Here is a 20527-nt window from a genome sequence, read left to right on the forward strand (position 1 = left end):
ACATCTCAATTTTCAGTCAAGTAAAGAATTAATGCATACATTAATGAAACAATTATATTTTATTTACCGACAACAACAGTTAACATGCATATGAGTAAAAGAATAAAAGTAACCATGAAAATAAATAAGTCAACGACACACGAAACAAAGCTTTATTCAAACTTATTCTAACAATGATTTATTTACAGACGGTGAACCCACATCTACTGCATCTCAACACATCGTTTGGGGGATCGGGATCCCTGTAATAAGAGCACTGCAAGTCACTTCAGATAAAAGTGTCTGCCAAATGAATAAATGTAAATGTGATTTTTGTAAATGCTTTTTTTGTGCCTTGGGCAAAAACGTTCAAAGCTGCTTATTTTTTTAAGTTTATTTCTTGAAGGTACTATTATAATATAAATGCATACATATATTTCTTACAATTTCTATTGGGGGGATTTAAAGGGTTAGTTCACCCAAACATATAAATTAAATTATTATTTACTTGCCCTAAAGCTGTTCAATCCTTGTGATTAATTTTTTTTTGAAATAAAAAAAGATGATATAAATAAAGGTGATTTTGTCCTGCTGGTTTGTGTTCATACAATATCAGTCAATGGAGCCTGACTTTCAGAAGCTTCTTGACATTATTTGATGATGCTTTTGAAGCTTCTGAAACTCGGGCTCCATTGATTGATGTTGTATGAACAGAAACCAGCAGAACAAACTTGACCAAAATCACATCCTCAATGTCTTTTGGTCTTTTTTCTAGATGCTCTAGCTGGCTCTGGGCTCACTGAGGATGAAGAAACAGATGAGGGCATATGGAGTGATGGAGCGTCTCATCCAGGACACTGGACCATTTCCAGGATGCTGCTGTGGACTTCTCCATCCTCACTGCTCACACTAGGCTGTGGACATTTCAGATCCTGCAAAAATGCACAAATATAATACAAAAGCAGTCATTTTAACAGCAAAATATCATTTGATTTCTGTATTAGAAGTAACAAAATGATCTTACTTTATATTTTTGTTTCAGGTTTTCCTTTTTTCCCACAAATGCCGACGTCACCTGCTCCACCACAAAAGCTCTGCTGCAAATGTACAGAAATCAAGAATCAGAAAAGTGCTGTAATAACTCTGTTTAAAATTACAGTAATTAAAATAAACTACAACTTAACATTTAAAAGATGTTTTATTGATGTCTGTAGTGTACTCACTGAGAGCCTTTGATGGCAGCATTCCTTCATCAGTCACTCTTCACTGGATAAACACGTGTGTCTCATCTGTCCTGTAACATCCAGACAAGATTCAGTCACCTCTGTGATTTATCTGCTCAATACTGCATTTACATGTTGAGGTAGTTGCTGATGTGTTAATTTATCCAACACAAATGTTCCTCAATTTATCAACAGTACTAATGGACAAATAAAACAGATAACTTGTGTTTAGTTACTTTATGTAGATGTGTTTATTTACATTCCATTCATCTAATATAAACAGTGTTGACAACAGTGAATTCTACTATAATAGCACACATAAATCACTCAGATCATGTCTGATTCATGTTGTGATGCGCTCATATGCAATTCTTTTAGAACATTTTCCTGTCACATATTAAATAGACATTTAGTAATTGTCTTTAAGATGTATATGGTTTATGTAAATTCACTTTGCAGACATACATGTGTTTTCTGGAGCTCCCCTGTTCGCTATACATAATAAAACATGTTTTTACAGAAAAATCACAAATATACTATACTGTCTAGCGTCTTACACCCTCAACAAGTTAACAGTTTACAATAGCTCAACAAGCGCGATTTAAACACAAGGAACCGTGTTTTTGGTTTGTAATACTCACATTTGTAAACACCCTCATCGCTGTTCTCCTTCACGTTCGATGATGACATATCCTCTCGCGTGGGCTTCTGGGGTAGAAAAGTATCCCTCGATCGGCACTTCGGAGTCTGGGCGGACGCAGTAGGCCATCCGGGGATCTCTCGCTTACTCTTTTATGAATACTGTGGTTTCATACTACTCTTCTCACGTACCCATTTCGCCTACTATATAGTAGGTAAGTAGGCATATGAAGAGTTCAGATGCAAAAGCCTCTAAGTCCCATCTAAAATTTTCATCTAAAATGAGCATTTTTATCAGGCTGCTATGTTTAGGTTCAGTTATTTTAAGTGTGTTTGCATGCAATGTCAACCTGTTGTTGAAAACCAAAATATGAACCTTTCATTACCCCAAATAGGGGCACTTTAATATTATTCATATCATTCATAATTAGAATTCAGCTGCACAATTTATTTCTGCCACAATGCATGCTGGGAACCATGGGGCAGTCGTGGCCTAATGGTTAGAGAGTTGGACTGGTTTCGAGTCTCTGTACCGGCAGGGATTGTAGCAGGGGGAGTGAATGTACACCGATCTCCTCCACCTTCAATACCACGACTGAGGTGAGACCCTTGAGCAAGACACCGAACCCCCAAATACTCCCTGGGTGCCGCAGAAGGGTGAAATTCAGAACACAAATTCTGAGTATGGGACACCATACTTGGCCACATGTCATGCACTTTCCTTTCCTTTTCTTGGAATGAGTTTTGTATACAGGCATCCATCATACACTGCAGTATGAAGCATGTCACCATTGGTGAGTTTCATATGTTGATTGTTGATGTCTGTGAGTGTCTAAATAACACCATAGTTAAAGGGTTAGTACACCCCAAAATGAAACTTCTGTCATTAATTACTCACCCTCATGTCGTTCCAAACCCGTAAAACTTTCGTTCATCTTCGGAACACAAATGAAGATATTTTTGATGGAATCTGAGAGCTCTCTGACCCTCCATCGACAGCAACACAACTGCAACGTTCCCAGGTCCAGAAATGTAGTAAGGACATCGGTAAAACAGTCCATGTGGCATCAGTGGTTCAACTTCAATTTTGCGAAGCTACGAGAATACTTTTTGTGCACAAAAATAACATAATTTATTTAACAATTCTTCTCCCCTGAGTTACATCTCCTGCCATTTTGGAGAGTACCCCAATACATAATCAGCGTTGTTTATGTTTAGGGTAAAGCGTGCGTATGCGTTGTGATACTTTACAAATTGACGGAAGACAGTAACTCGGGGGAGAAGAATTGTTGAATAAAGTCATTATTATTGTTTTCTTTGTGAACAAAATTGAAGTTGAACCACTGATGAACATTTCAGGTGTGGGCAATTCCAGTGTTATGGATGTGACATTTTAACTCATAATGACAGCTAAAAGGTGTCAGTAAAAATAAACTTCTTACAATATTTAAATTGACAATGCATATTAAATTAATATTATTAAAGCATAGCGCCATTTTGGAGAATATCCGCTGGAAGCAAGCAGCGTACGCAAATCAAAGTGTAAACGAACGTAGAAGACGTATCCTTGTGGCGCGGCTGACACACAAGAGTGTACGCTGCTTGCGTCCAGCGGATATTCTCCAAAATGGCGCTACGCTGAACCAGAGGAGATGAATTGTTGAATAAAGTCGTTTTATTGCGCAGAAAAAGTGTTCTCGTCACTTCATTAAATTCAGATTGAACCACTGATGGCAGATGGACTATTCTTACAATGCTTTTCATACTTTTATGGACCTTGACAGTGCAATCAATGGGACAGTCACAAGTCTCCCGGTTTTCATCCAAAATATCTCAAATTGTGTTCTGAAGACGAACGAAGCTTTCACGGGTTTGGAACGACATGGGGTAAATGATTAATGACAAAATTTTAATTTTGGGGTGGAGCAACCCTTTAGTTTTGATACTTATATTATTTTATGACAACAGAATCTTTCCTCCCAGGTGCCTGTCGTGAGATGTCATCCCGCACATAAAACTGCTTGACCTTTTCTTTAACGTGGTCTGTTGTAACTGATACTTTAACTACTACTGATAACTACTCTACTTGTTTCATTTCACTGTGCTCAACGAATCCAACTGCATTTTTATGACACTTGTACATTTAAACTTGACATTTAAGATTGAGTCTCCTTTTCCTCTGTCTCTCTTTCCTCTGTCTCGCACACTCTTTCTCTTTATAGTGTTTCTCATTTTTTTGTCTTTCTCTGAAAGCTTTCTGACGTTCAGCATTGGTCATAGCTTTTACCTAAATTAAAAAGTGTAGCAGCCTAGTATTAGGTCCATTGAATAGGCATTTATACATTTTATATTATACAGTGGTGGCCAAAATATATATACAGTATCTCACAGAGGTGAGTACACCCCTCACATTTTTGTAAATATTTTATTATATCTTTTCATGTGACAACACTGAAGAAATGACACTTTGCTCTCTCTTCCACTCCTCCATGACTACATGGAGCTGGTGGATGTTAGAGACCTTGCGCACCTCCACCTTCCGTTTGAGGATTCCCGACAGATACGGTTTAGGTCTGGAGACATGCTTGGCCAGTCCATCACCTTTAGCAAGGCAGTGGTCGTCTTGGAGGCGTGTTTGGGGTCGTTATCATGTTGGAATACTGCCCTGCGGCCCAGTCTCCGAAGGCAGGGGATCATGCTCTGTTTCAGTATGTCACAGTACATGTTGGCATTCATGGTTCCCTCAATGAACTGTAGCTCCCCAGTGCCGGCAGCACTCATGCAGCCCCAGACCATGACACTCCCACCACCATGCTTGACTGTAGGCAAGACACACTTGTCTTTGTACTCCTCACCTGGTTACTGCCACACACGCTTGACACCATCTGAACCAAATAAGTTTATCTTGGTCTCATCAGACCACAGGACATGGTTCCAGTAATCCATGTCCTTAGTCTGCTTGTCTTCAGCAAACTGTTTACGGGCTTTCTTGTGCATCATCTTTAGAAGAGGCTTCCTTCTGGGACGACAGCCATGCAGACCAATTTGATGCAGTGTGCGGCGTATGGTCTGAGCACTGACAGGCTGACCCCCCACCCCTTCAACCTCTGCAGCAATGCTGGCAGCACTCGTACGTCTATTTCCCAAACACAACCTCTGGATATAATGCTGAGCACGTGTCCTCAACTTTGGTTGACCATGGCGAGGCCTGTTCTGAGTGGAACCTCTCCTGTTAAACCGCTGTATGGTCTTGGCCACCATACTGCAGCTCAGTTTCAGGGTTTTGGCAATCTTCTTATAGCCTATGCCATCTTTATGTAGAGCAACAATTCTTTTTTTCAGATCCTCAGAGAGTTCTTTGCCATGAGGTGTCATGTTGAACTTCCAGTGATCAGTATGAAAGAGTGAGAGCGATAACACCAAATTTAACACACCTGCTCCCCATTCACACATGGCACCGGGGAGGGAAAATGGCTAATTGGGCCCAATTTGGACATTTTCACTTAGGGGTGTACTCACTTTTGTGGCCAGCGGTTTAGACATTAATGGCTGTGTGTTGAGTTATTTTGAGGGGACAGCAAATTTACACTGTTATACAAGCTGTACACTCACTACTTTACATTGTAGCAAAGTGTCATTTCTTCAGTGTTCTCACATGAAAAGATATAATAAAATATTTACAAAAATGTGAGGGTGTACTCACTTCTGTGAGATACTGTATATGTTTTCTCTCTGGAATCGTTTCTGAGCTTAGTTTTTAACAGCAGATGGCACTCTTGGCTAGTTTTTAAACACACTCAAATGCTCATGAAGAGGAGCTGAGTCATGTAAGTGGTTAACTGTACTTGCACCTCGTCTTTTATGCTTTTATGACATGAGATTAATGTAAACACAGCCCACTGTGAACACTCTTGTGACCGCTTCAACCTTTTTGAACTTTATGAACGATTATTTTAGGTTCAAGTGGTGTGTGTGTGTAAATAACTGGAAGCAGGCAGAGTGCGGCTGTTTCTAAAGAACACAGTGCCATCTGCTGGTATAAAACTAAGCTCAGAATCGATTCAAGAGAATCGTGATGCATTCGGAAAATAGTAGAATTGATCCATGGATCAGTTGACAACAATATACATGTCATTATCCATGACCCATCTTATCTGACGTGATGAAAGAATAACTAACTGGGCTATCTCAACTGCTGAACTATCAGGTCAGGCTACATGATATGAGACATTGAAGCTGTAGTCCGTAAATTTTGCCTCTTTGTCGCCATCTCTGTTTGAAAACCTGGAATTGCAGCTGTTTGCGGAATTAGTTTCCTTGCGTGGGATGTGCTCCGGCATGGCTCCAGCACGGATGAATCTAATGTTTTGAGGAGTATGTGTGTCAGTCACCGCACCGGTGTGGATACTGTACTTAGGAATCACAGATTCTAGCCTGTCTTGGAATATATGACCCAAATAAGAATTTTCACCATATATGGCCATCTGAACAAGTAAGTAACAAGTCTGCCACGTTTGTTCTGACCAACTGAGAAAAAAGCATTACAATAAATCACGCTACCAATGGTAATTAAATCTAACGATCGGTTAGCTCATATCATATCTAACCGTGCAATTTATTCTAAAATTATTAATGTTAACAACATCAGCATTGTGTGACAATGAGTATAGTGTGTATTAGCATGTAGATTTCAATTTCTGTACAGTCTAATCTAATTGTCATGCCATTCGAATTTCATATTAAGAAATTCTTTTAACCTAAAAAGCAAACTATGCTCCCTTCAAACTGATTGTCTTTAAAATACAAATCTTGTGTAATTTGTAATCAGAAGCACATTTAAAACTGGAATATAATTTCATTTCATTCATTCATGTGTTTCATAAACACATAATCCTTTCTGGATTACAATCCGCCATCAAAATGATACATTTAATTTTTCTAGCTGCTGTGAGAAAAGCCTATAAACGATCTGCCACCTGCAGGATCCTCACATGCGATAGCCTTCTAACGGGGACAACTTCTTTATGTTTACAGACGTGACGTAATGATGCAGTGCCATGCTCAAATTGCCTGCGAAAACCTACCCGTTAAATTTGAAAACATTATAAGCTAACCGTTGTGAATCAGGCTAAAGTAAGGTGATAGTTTTGATCACTGGCTGGTTATGTACTTGCTCAAATATTGATTTCCGATCATTTTTAACCCAAAAAAGTTACAGACTGCAGCTTTTATGTAACTAGATTTTTATTAAACTTATTTTCCCTGATTGTGTGCTGTTTTATGTGTCATCTTGCCATTTTTCATCTGTTGTGTAAGATAATCTTCAAGCTATCAAAACCTGAGCTTGAATGACATGTAGCGCGAGTGAATTAAGAGTGCACCTGTTTCGCGCCTAAACCAATCAGGTTCCTTTCAGGATGCCTCTCTGCTAGGAAGTGAATACTATATAAACACACAGGACGGTCACGGAACACAGCAGAGAAGATAACGGAAGATGATTTTCATTATTATTCGAGATGTCGATCCCAATCGAATTTATTTACAATATCATAAATATCTCCAGTGAACGACCATTTGTTTCGTTTATGTTTTCACTTATAGCCTAATGACCTTAGGCTGTGTTACATTTCACTGAAACACGGAGGAGTAATGTTTTTATCACTGCCATGCCGCCAGGAACACGCGTTATATCACGTGTTTAATTTTCTTTTAATGTAACATCCATAACATCACATCCATAACGCAAAATTAAAGTGTTTACAAGTAATAAAAGTCCGTGAAGTGTTCATCACATGATACCTTTATATGAGTTAACATTGCACAGAAACGTTGAATAGTTTTGCATTAGCACTGTATGTGTAGCATAAACTTATCCTCTAAAACGTTATGGACGTTACTTGGCCCTGGACCTCACAGACGCATTTAACAAGAGGCTTATAAATTTATAGAGCTTTGCTGTCAAAGTAAGCTGTGTGTACACAATGCATTATCATTCCCTTCTTAATCAGGAAATTGCCAAGTGATAACATTTTATTGAAACATTGAGTCTATCTGTTCACTTTCTTGAAAACAGTATAACATAGCCTTTTTAAAAATGCCACTTGGATTGGAACACACCTTGTATATGATGTAACAAAACAGCAAATATCTGTAAAATTCAATGCGAGTGATTAATGAAAAAAATATGTTTGTTTTTTTCATGGTAAGGATGACCTTTGCATGGAATTTCCCATGTGTTGCAGTCTATGGAGGGTCAAAGAGCTCACAGATTCCATCAAAAATATCTTAATTTGTGTTCCGAATATGAACAAAGTAATTACTCACCCTCATGTTAATTACACGACACAAGGGTGAGTAATTAATGACAGAATTTTCATTTTGGGGTGAACTAACCCTTTAATGACTTCCTGCTCACAACATGTTTTCATCATTTTTCAGAATGATGAAATGATTCTGATGTCACAACACTGCTGGATGTCAATCTACAATTAATTAGGGGCCACATGATAAACTTGGGCGGTTGCAGAGGGCCGGACCACTACACTTAACTCAGTTCTGCCCAATATATTTTATATCTCTTTATAAAAAAAAACAGTATATAAAACATTACAATCGTACAATGAAAATGGTGAGCACACAATTCTATCACTATTTAATGAACATTCACAAAAACAAAATGTGCATGTTTTTAAAACTACCATCACAACTTTGTACAAAAAAAATCAATATTGGACGTGACATTCGCAGTCAAAACCTGAAAACCTGAGGGCGAACGAGACGTAAGACGTGCGGATCCATCTGCAAAGCTTTATTCAAAGGCGTGGTCATAAAAGGTTCTGACAATGGCAAACAGGTATATTGAGGGCAAGACAAAAGAGTAGGGATGCACGATATATCGGCCACCATATCGGTATCGGCCGATAAATGTTAATTTTTCTGTTATCGTTATCGAACATATAAGAAAATTTGGCCGATATATTAAAGCCGATAAATAATGCATTATTTCCTGCAGAGGCACTTCAGATGCGCACTGTTCGCCATGATGGTTTTTAATTGCTTGAAATATTATTGGAATCACTTCAAAAAGGAAAATACAGAGAAGTGCAACATCTGTCATATTATAATGAGAACATTACTGTTAAATTATTAATGGAATCTTTGTGCACCCCTGTTTTAGCGCGTTGTTACGGGAAGAGCGCATCCACAACGGATCTACACATTCATGACTAGCACAGTTAAGTTCACTTGTGCATTTGCTGCCTTTTGTGCAATTGTAGGTTGTAATATTGTTTATTTATGCATCTGATTTAACTAATAAGCCTATAGAATTCGTTTGGTTAATAGAGCATTAATAGATCGCTTCTGTGATCATCTTTAGCTCAGCGCATGCAGCTCAAACAGCAGCGCACAACATTAATAACTAGGCCTATATAATTGGGACTATCATATATTATAATGAGAACCTATTATTATAAAATGTTGTGAATTCTTTGGTCTAATTTGTCGTGTTTCAGCGCGTTGTTGCGGGGAGAGCGCATCCACAACAGAAGTTACACATTCTGGTTAGCATGTAACTTAGTTCGAGTTTACTTGTGCATTTGCGTCTTTTTTATATATAAGTTGTAATATTATGTTTATGTTGTATAAATAGCTGATTAATCTCATATATGATTCGTTTCCTTGAGTTAAATAAGCTGCCAGCAAAGCGCATCAGTTTAGCAGTGTTCATTCAGCTCTTCAGTTTCAGAGTATATAAGTTATAATATTATGTATGTTGTATAAATAATAAGCGCTTCAGTTTACCGGTGTTCATTCAGCTCTTCAGTTTCAGAGTATATAAGTTATAATATTATGTATGTTGTATAAATAATAAGCGCTTCAGTTTACCGGTGTTCATTCAGCTCTTCAGCAGCGCACGCAGCTAAAACTGCATGCCGCTATTTGGAACAGTGGTATTAATTTAAGATACTTTTTCAAAATCATTGATATATTAATAATAATATCCACCACTTTTATTTTTATCTTATTATATTCATCAACAATATGGTTTAATTAAAATGATTTAATTGTCGGTGCGGAGGCTATTCCGTTTAATTTATCCACGGCACATGATTTTTTTTTTTTTACATGTAACGTTAAGTAATGTTGTCCAGTGACTTGTTTGCATTATTTAAGCAGTGTTTTATTTATTTGTAAGGCTGCTTTATGTTTGATTTATGTTGAAGTGTTTAATGGCATTTAATGGTGAGACTTTTTTTTGTAATCAGGCTCTCAAAAATTACATAAAAATTGGATTTAGATTTATCGGCCAACATATTGGTTATCGGCTTTCATTTGTATAGAATTATCGGTATCGGCCAAAATTTTCATATCGGTGCATCCCTGCAAAGAGAAATCCAATCACATCCAAAACGGGTATGAGTCAGTCGAAAGCAAATGTTATCCAGAGGGAATCCAGATCCAATAACACGAGCAATTGTCCAGGCAAGGTGCAAACACAGTCCGAAACAGCAAAGCAAAGAGCTAATCCAAGATACACAGGCAAGAATCAGGTAACAGGCAATTACAAGACAAAACTAGACTATGAAACTAGAACAGGCTCTGTAAAGTAGCTATCGCTAGGAGAGTGATATATACGCTAAACAAAACTCGGCGATCCGAAAGAGGAAGTCCAAGGCTTATAAAGCGTGTCTAATTGGATGCAGCTGTGTGTGTGTGTAATCAGTGCAATGGATGATGGGAACTGTAGTCCGGAGTGACATGTAACAGTCTGTGTAGCGTGAGAGTCAATGTAACAGAAGAGTGACCTCTGGTGGCAAGTGGATGGAAGTCCATGGACAGGATTCGTGACAGAAACATAAATTCTCATAGAATATATTCATTACCAATACATTGAACCATCTCTTTATATTTTTCTAAACCCCTGAAAGTAGAGTCCAGACATCAGTAAAGTATCATTCTATAAAAGTATTTTATTAGATGAGGAAAATACACATGCGTTACGGACATGACAGTAAAAAAATGACAATAAAAAAAAAGACCCAAGTTTTTGGGAGACAACGTATTTTGTAGACTTTCTGTGATTTACAATGCACAACCCAGAGGTAACCATAGTTGCCAAATGGAAAGGGTTGACTATTCTATTATGGAAACGCGTAGCTATAAAATGCTTTAAAAACTTCAACAGAGACGTCTAGCGGGTATTTAATAGGGCTGCCCCCCTAAAGCTAATAGGCCTAATCCAATGAGCTTCAATATATTCCTCAAGCTCAAGCACACACATTAAGTTTTCTGCCAAGCACAGGCAAAAGTCGCCTAATGATTATGAATGTGTCGGAAAAAAGGAGATATTTTAATTATTTATTAATAAACTAGTGTTTATGAGTCCTTGTCGGCTGCAAAGATGAAATACACAATAATGACTCTCATCTCCATACTGGACGCGCCTTTAGAGAGAAATCCAACCTACATACAGATTGCAATAATCAGGGAATATTTGTTTTTGAATTGGTTCGATTAAAAGTAGACATTTTAAACGTTCTATAGATATATTTCACATGTCTGTGAGGCAGCCATAAGCTGAGTTTCGGGGTTTTTTTAAACACGCTCTAGATTCAGAGATGGCAGAAAGCACGTCCTGTTTGTTTTCACTATTTTACAAAAGCAATGTTTTGTTGTTATTATGAGTTTACAGAAATAAAATTAAGTTGTTTCATTGTCAGGAAAAAATGCAACTCATTGCGCAGGCGCCTCCCTGCATGCGGGTGCATTCCATATTCCGCACAAACATGTTTATTAAAATAAATCTTCACCAGTCTACATCCGAGACAGATGCAGTTATAACCTATAAATTGAAGGCTATTTAACGTTTTAAGATGATTTAACGGACCTGCTTCAATTTGTTGAACATTATTGTTGATCAAAATTAAACGGATGTCGCTCTTATAAAAAACAAGATGTGTAATGAAGAAAAATATTTATACAAAAATAAGAAGTTCTTTTTTTACGTTAGCTATTTAATGGCTAACGGCAAATTCACATTTCTTGAAAGCTGTCCTGCATGGACGCAAACACATTTGAGATACGGTCACACAAATGGACGTAGGCTATGTAAATTAAATAATAACAATAACAACAATAATAATAATAATAATAATAGGGCCTAATAAGAATAGCTATTGCCTTGAAAATAAAAGCAGTGTGGTTGTATTGCATGCACTTAAATTACACCTATTTGCGATTGACGTTTAATTCACGCGGGCCGGTCAAGGATAGCCAGAGGGCCGGATGTGGCCCGGGGGCCGTACAATGCCTAGGTCTGATCTACAGTATAGTTGGTAGCACAATGTTTAAATGCATTAAAAACACATCAGTGAATTAGGCCACTTCATGATGACCTCACCATTAATTAACAGCCAACACCACCTGATGTTATTCTGTTTCATCTTCCTCTGCTGCAGTAAAAGCGTTTTCAAGACATTGACAAAGCTGAGGAGAACTTATACAAAAATTAAAGGCATAGTTCACCTAAAAATGAAAATTCTGTCATCATTCACTCACCCTAAGTTTGTTCCAAACCTGTATAAATTTCTTTTTTTCTGCCGAACACAAAGGAAGATATTTGGAAGAATGTCAGTAACCAAACATCTCATCCACCATTTACAACGGTAGTAAATCGGGGATGAGATCTGTTCAGTGACTGACATTCTTCCAAACATTTTTCTTTGTTTTGGTGTGTTCGGGTTGCAATTGTGTTAAGGGCGGTTATATTTCTAACAAGTGCTTAAGATTTTTGTCCAATCACAATGCACTGGATCAGCTGGCCAACCAGAGCACACTGAGCTTTTCATAAAGAGGGGTTTGTTGAAATCAATGCATTTTAGAAAGTCTGGGCATGGAGGCGCTACAATAATGTACAGTACGTGAAAAATAATAATTATTATTAATAATTTTTTGAACATTAATTCATGCTTGCATATTCTGTCACACCCAATATACAAAATAATGACCTTTGTAAATAGAATCATACGACCCCTTTAGATCGGTTACACTTTATTTTGATAGTCCACTTTAGATATTCTACTAACTATAAGTAACTTTATAACTACATGTCAACTAAGTCTTATTAATTAGCAACTACATGTCTACTAACTCTCAGAGTAGACTGTTTAGGGTTTAGGGTTAGTAAAATAAGTTGACATATACTTGCAAAGTTTCTCATAGTCAGTATGTTGTGGACCCATCAAAATAAAGTGTTAGCAGATATTAAGCAGACAGTCTACTAATACTCTACTGACTGCTAGTTGACATGTAGTTGCAAAGTTACTTACTGTTAGTAGAATGACTAAAGTGGACTATCGAAATAAAGTGTTACCAAAAAATCTATAAACAATGTATAAATAATGTTTTTGTTCTAACATTTTGAGAACTTTATGAAAGACCAGGTAACTTTGAACAAACATTCTATTAACATACTGCAGGGCTCTCAAGTTATAGCAACATTTTGGAGTGAGATTAGGGGAGGGGCCACACAAAGGGGAGGAGCAACTCAAATATTTGCAGCACCCCAGTTTTTGCTAGCGGTTCAATTTGACCTATTGTTCATAATGGACCAGCACAAGTAGAAATTATAACATCTGGTAAATCTGATAAAAGACAAATTCATTTTAATAAAATAAAAAGATTTATGTATTTAAAAATACAAATTTATCAAAAATAAAAAGACATTTTGCCCCAAACGAGCCAACTGAACAGCAGTTCTCAATGTACATACTGTACACATACATCATTACAAATTCGGAAATAATCACTTTAGTACATTCAGCAGGCAACAAAAACAACAATAACAAAAATATGTAGGGCAGCGGGCCAAATTGGGTGCCAGGCCACTGGGAATTCTCCCAGTGCTCCTGATGACCAGTCCGCCCCTGGGAAGAACATTCATTTAAAGGGGGCATAACACACAAAGTTTCACCCAAACTCATGTTAATCTTGAGTATCTATAGAGTAGTAATGCACTCTTCATATCTCCAAAAAGTCTTTAGTTTTATCATATTTATAAAAGAAATATACAGCTTTACGATTCTCTGTGAAAACAGCCAAGCTCCTGGAGGCGAGCTAAAGAGTGACAAGCACTTAAGCGCCAATTGCCAACAAACACAGACATTTGATGCCGTTTCACTTACCGTCTGCAGTTCTGAATCATGACCGGGATCTTTTATCACTGGGACCACTATATCTTTCAGTATCAAACGATGTGCAAATCCAGCATTGAACTGAGCCTTATTTATAAAACTTTCAGTCAACAATCACACTTGAGAAACTCCGTTGCTGCCCCCAGAAAAACAAACTGCATCCACTGTTTACGTAACGCTGGGTTCTTCGGGAAGCTGAACAAGGTTATCTTTCCCTCAACCAAAAACACACTTTTTTAGAGACATTCTTCCCGAGTGAGTACCGTGCAATGCAGCCGGATGAAGCGTGTTGATGGGCGCGCTTTTGCTCTCGCTCTGGTCAATGCGTGTGTGGGGGTGCTCTTATGGGAGAAATGTCCATACAAGTAGTTCCACCCTTCATGACGTCATGAAGAGCCATGCTCGAAAAAAACTTTCTGAAACTTGTAAGAAACCCGGAAGTGTGTATTTGGCACAGAAATACTCTGTTATATGTCCAAATCGTTTTTTGAAACTTTGGCCATGTTTAGCATGAGAATTAGCATGTGAAAATTTCCTCACTGTGACATCCCTAGTCTTTGTCTCTACCACATTTGTATTCAGCCTCGTCTCAATCTTAAGGGCTTTTCACACTGAACGCGAACATTCAGCGCTGTAACGTGGCTGACAAGACGTGAGGATCCAAGTGCAAGCTTTTATTTAAAGGCATGGTCATAAATACAGGCAGGGTCGAAACAATGGCAAACAGGTATGGCAGGGACAAGACAAAGAGTAATCCTAGGGCAAGCGTGGGTCTACGATCGGCGAACAATATCCAATGGGGCAAGGCAGAGAGATAATCCAGGTACATGGGCTAGAATCCAAGAGAGGTGCAAACAGTGTCCGAACGGCAAGGCAAGGGATAATCCAGGAAACACGGGCTAGAATCACACACGGGAAAACAGGCAAGGCAAGAATAATACAACTAAGTGGGCTCTGTAGAGTAGCTATCGCTAAGAGAGGGATAAATGCATACAATACTCGGCCGGGAGGAAGAGGAAGTCCAGGGTTTATGTAAGGCATGTAATCAGTGTGTGCGTAGGATCAGGTGTGCATGTGACTAGTGCAATCAGCTGTGTGTGTCGTCAGTGCAATGGGTGATGGGAAATGCAGTCCAGTGTGATGTGTGCTGTGAGAGTCAATGTGGTAAGCGAGTGACCTCTGGTGGTGAGTGAACGGAAGTTCGTAGACCGGATTTGTGACAGGCGCGATGACGCTTTTGAATCTAAACAATAGATCCCTATGGGGCTATTCACACCAGGCACGCTCATTCGCGGCGCAAAAACTTTTTTTTTTTTCCCTCCTGTGTCACTGCGCTGCTCTGCAATGAAACGGGCCATCCAACCAGATTTGAGCTTAGATCACGTGCGTGGAGCAGCTGCTGTTGCACAAAAAGGCAAAGAGTGGTGGCACTGTTTCGAATATATTATTATGACTATATATTTTCTGTATGTGTTTTGTATGCAGCTCATGGTATTTTTATAACACTAAGCAGTGTGGCGTTATTAAACATACAAAGAGTGCTTGTAAAAATTCCTGCTTCAAATGCAACCTGGCCCTGGACATTTCTCAGGCAGTAAATGGATAATCTTTCAGATGAATGTGAATAGTGTTGGTCTGGTCTTGACTTGGTCTGTTTAGGTGGTCTTGACTACAACACTAGCAGGTATCAGTCAGTGTCTTGTGGATTATTTTAAACTACATAAAATTTATGGCCAAATGATAAAGTTGGTTTATCAGTGTTACATGCATCATGTGTCATATCAGATTTTGGTGCAAAATGTATGCAGACAAACAAGCAGGAAGATGAAGTGACTGTAAAATAACTCTTTGATGTATTTTTTTCTTTGTCTTCATCTGACCAACATACTATAAATTCTACAACTGTTATTTTACCAAGAAAAGACAATGGAAAATTAATGTTTCACATCTTCTCATGATGTTAAAAACCTTATGATGACAATACAGCACATATATGTATATATATAAATACATAGAAATAAATAAATAAACACTGACAGTAAAATAAAAGTAATATGTAAATGAATATTGAAATTAGAAGAAATTAGTAGCCTACATAAGTGTGCGGATCACTCTGCTGTGGCGACCCCTGATAAAAAGGGGAGCAAGCCAAAGGAAGAGAGAGAGTAGCCTACATAAGGAGAGATAATGTATATAAAAAGAAACAACTTGAATGAAGATGTTTGTGACTGCCATCCATGGTAGATGTCACGCCAAAGGTGTTTAATGCTGAAAAATGCAGGGAAAACAATGAGTGTATATTAATTTAACACTGCATCCTGTTGCACATAGCGAGTAGCCTATAAACAATGCCATCCTTGCAGGGACGTGCAGAGAGTTCCTCAGGGGCAGGGGCTCAAATGTAAAAACAAGGGGCAATATGAGGGAAAAAAAAATAATAATAAAATTGGATACATTGCTATTTTATATTTTTGCAAGAAGTCACTTATAGTCATCAAGCCTGCATTTATTTGATAAAAATTTTCATATACACTTAATGCATTTTATGTAATGTTGATTTATTAGCAATGTTGAAAACCTGTGATACTTTTTTTCCAGGATTATTTGATGAATAAAAAGTTAAATAAGAACAGCATTTATTTAAAATATACCTTTTGTAACAATATACACTACCGTTCAGAAGTTTGAGGTCAGTATTTTTTATTAGTTGAATTAGTTTTTATTCAGCAATTTGTTAAATTGATAGAAGGATTTGTTAAATTGACAGAAACAGTGATAGTAAAGATTGATATTGTTAGAAAACATCTCTATTTTGAATAAATTCTGTTCTTTTTAACTTTTTATTTATCAATGAACACCAAAAGAGTATCACAGATTCCAAAAAAAAAAAAAAAAAAACTGTTTCCAACATTGAAATCAGCATATTAGAATTATTTCAGAAGGACCATGCATTGAAGAATTGAGTAATGATGCTGAAAATTCAGCTTTGAATCACAGAAATAAATATTTTATTAAAATAAATGAATATTAAAATAAAACATTTCTTTTAAATTGTAATAATATTTCACAATATAAGGCTACAGTTTTTTCTTTATTTTTGATCAAATAAATGCAGGCTTGATGAGCATAAGACACTTTCATAATGCTGCATAATTATCAAAAATGGTAATATAATAAAGTCCTTTCACGTCATCATTTCGCCAGCCTACACTTCACATAATAGGCCTGTAGGTGGCACTTGGGCTTAAATAACTATGATAGTTTCATCAAATAGTAAACGGTGTATTATATCATACACAAAAAGTGAGTTGAATAGCCTACTGATTACCATTATTGCGACTTTTGGCGCTGTGTGGTTTTGTGCAGTGCTTTTGTAGTCATTTAGCATACATTTTCCCAGCGATGTAATTTGATTTATAAAATGAGACAAACCGCAGATCCAGATCGCTCCACAAATAAGCTCGTCTGTCCCATGTAATTTTCAACCGATTTATGAATAAGAACGGAAAATAACCGCTCCACTTCACATGTTGTCCAATGAAATTTGAACTTCTTGTGCCAGATCATGATTTATTGGTGTATTATTGCTACATAACTAATGGGCATTGATGAATTATGTATTATTCTAAAATATGTAATATATGGATCTTGTAATATATGGTTTATTTTTTCCTTCCGTCGACCCATAGGCACTCACTGAAAGAACCATATATGGCTTGAGAGTTTCCAAACAGACTAGAATATCAGTCATCAAGCAAAACGCACGCAACCCGTATCTAGCCTATGCCTCAGATTGACAGATAGCCTATGTAAAAATAAACAGACTTTTGAGTGATTAGTTACTGTTTTGTACAAATTGTCATGTTAATTAGAATTCAAATGCATTTAGTTTTATTTACCACAATATCATTGCTATTTGTCTGAGAGGGGCACTTTTGAATAATTTTGAAAAAGGGCAGGGGCTCGAGCCCCCAAAGCCCCCCCTTCTGCACATGCCTGCATCCTTGAGGCGTTCAGTATAGACAGTAGCTGTTGCGGCGGACACGCCCGGTGCAGACAGAGCGTTAGACTGGGGAAGGGGTGAAGATACGCATACAGAACAGAGACATTACTATACAACGAACACCGTCAATATTATTTAGCTTGCACTGACATTTTATTTAGATGCCTTCTTAATATTTGCTCAAATATTTTTGCACTTTAATTTCTATTAGTAATTAGTCCTAACATCCACTCTGTTGTTCAGATAATGTCAGATATGTCAAAACAAAAATTTTAAAGCATTAAAAAAAAATGTAAATAATTATGAAAATAAATATAGCACATTGATTTGGCTATTTTTCCTCATAAATGCAAGCTCTTTCTCAGTGTGATTTTAACTACATTTTTGCAAACATTGCATCTGCCAGAATATGCAAATGAACAGATTACTTTAGGATGTTAGATGCATGGATGCACAGTCAGACAAACTCATCTTACGCTTACTGAGCCAAGTTAGGTAATATCTGCTGATGGGGATGTTGATTACAAGTGATGCCCCTTTACACAAACACAATAACATCAATGTTTGAGCTCATTCTTAGGATGGCAGCTGTCACACTGGATGCTTTTGCTATGAATGCCAATTGTTTGTCAAATCTGTTCGAAGCCTGTCAATATGTTCTGCACCCAGTGTGTGTTGTGACTTATTTAAACAAAGTACATAATATAATCAAATAAATATAAATCAAAATATACTACAATTATTTAAATTGTAACAGAAAATAGTTGAAATCAAAGTGATAATGACTGATAATATTAAGCAAAAAGTCAAACCTGAATGTTGATGTCTCTCTCTCAGCATCTTCTGTCCTCCTCCAGAGTTCCAAATAGCAAATGAAAGCTCTCTGCTGGTATTTATATAGACACATATATAGGCTACCCTGAAATCACATGATATAGCAGTTCCTTAAAATCACATGGCAAAATTGAAAGTGAAAGTATTTATAATCTTATTTATGATATAAATAATACTTTTACTTTATTATTTTATTTTGTCATGATATAATATAAATAATTATCTTTATGCTGTTTGATTTACAGATTGTCACCTGTCAATCAAATGTGCTGTGCATTTAAATGTATTTAAGACATTGTGAACTACTCTGAATGACTGCTCAAAGCATGTGCACCTATTAACTATTTAACAATATATTAAAGAAATGAAAGTAATTAAAATAAGGAAATATTCCCAGCCCAGAGTCAACTATTCAAAAATAACTGGTTTGATTGTCTGAAATGAGTCATATCCTCTGAGTGCAATGTTTGGATAGCATTAGTAGACAGGCTGGACATCATAATAAACATCATAACTGTCACGTTACGTAGAAGCAGGGAGAACGCAGGAGGCATGAAATAGCTCAAATAGTCTTTAATGACAAAAAGCAGGGGATAATCCAACATAGGAGATGAACAAACACAACGAGATAGCAACAAGTGCACATCAAAGCAACTAGTAACTTAGTAGACCCGACAGAGAACCAAGGAACAGACAGGAACTAAAATACACAGGATAATTAACAAACACAGGTGCGAGCAATCATAATAACTAAACAAGAACAGGAAAAAGACCATATAAGGAAAACCAGGAACAAAGACAGGTTAAAAAAAAAAGGAAAAAAAGTCCAAAACCTTGACATTGCTCCCCCCTCTCGAAAGGAGCGTCCCGCGCCGTAACATAACAGGGGGCGGGGGGGTGTCCTGGAGACTGGTAACTGACGGAGACACAGGCGGCCTCCAGGGCGGAACAGGAAGCTCAGGGGGCCATGGCGGGACAGGCAGTCCAAGGAGTCATGGTGGAGCAGGGAGCTCGGGGTGCCATGGCGGAGCAGACAGTACAGAGAGCCATGGCGGATCAGGGGATGCGGGGCGCCATGGTGGATCCGCCTCCGAGGCCGTCCGTGGGCCAAATGTGGGAACTGGAGCTCTCTCTGGGCTTGACGCAGGAACAGGATGGAGCTCTGGAGGAACGGGCACTTGAGGGTGCTCTGGGGCAGGAGCCGATACTGGAGCGAGCTCCTGGGGCTGGAGCCGACACTGGAGCGAACTCTGGGGCTGGAGCAGACACTGGAGCGAACTCTGGGGCTGGAGCCCACAGTCTCTTCCTCTTTAGGGCTGAGGAGAGGGAAATGGTCACCGGGCTTGACTCAGGAGCGGCCGGCGGGCTTGTGGGAGCCGCAGCTGGTGGGCTTGACTTTGGAATGGCTGGCGGGCTTGACTATAAAGTGGCTGGCAATCTTGACTTGGGAGTGGCCAGCGTTTCAGGACTGAGGACGAGGGTAGAGCTTCAGAGGATACGGGGGTATTTGGGGCGGGGCAGGCGGTCCAAGCTGTTGGCGCGGTATGTGGGGGTTCCTGGTGTGGAGTGAGCTGGCGAGATGAGGCGTGTCTCAACGGTGTAGGGTTTAATATGCAAATCGTTTAATTTGGCTCAAAGGGAATCATTTATGATTT

General features: G+C 38.1%; 1 long non-coding RNA gene across 1 annotated transcript; it reads right to left on the bottom strand.

Annotated features, from left to right (window-relative positions):
• Window positions 1-587: 587 nt before the first annotated feature.
• Window positions 588-1297, bottom strand: LOC131538860 (uncharacterized). The gene is made up of 3 exons (XR_009270721.1): window positions 1203-1297; window positions 1004-1076; window positions 588-911 (listed from the first exon to the last, which is right to left on the bottom strand). It is a non-coding gene; the product is annotated as an uncharacterized LOC131538860 (long non-coding RNA).
• Window positions 1298-20527: the final 19230 nt, after the last annotated feature.

The sequence above is a fragment of the Onychostoma macrolepis genome, chromosome 04 (genome assembly GCF_012432095.1).
Source record: "Onychostoma macrolepis isolate SWU-2019 chromosome 04, ASM1243209v1, whole genome shotgun sequence".
NCBI classification, from domain to species: Eukaryota; Metazoa; Chordata; class Actinopteri; order Cypriniformes; family Cyprinidae; genus Onychostoma; species Onychostoma macrolepis.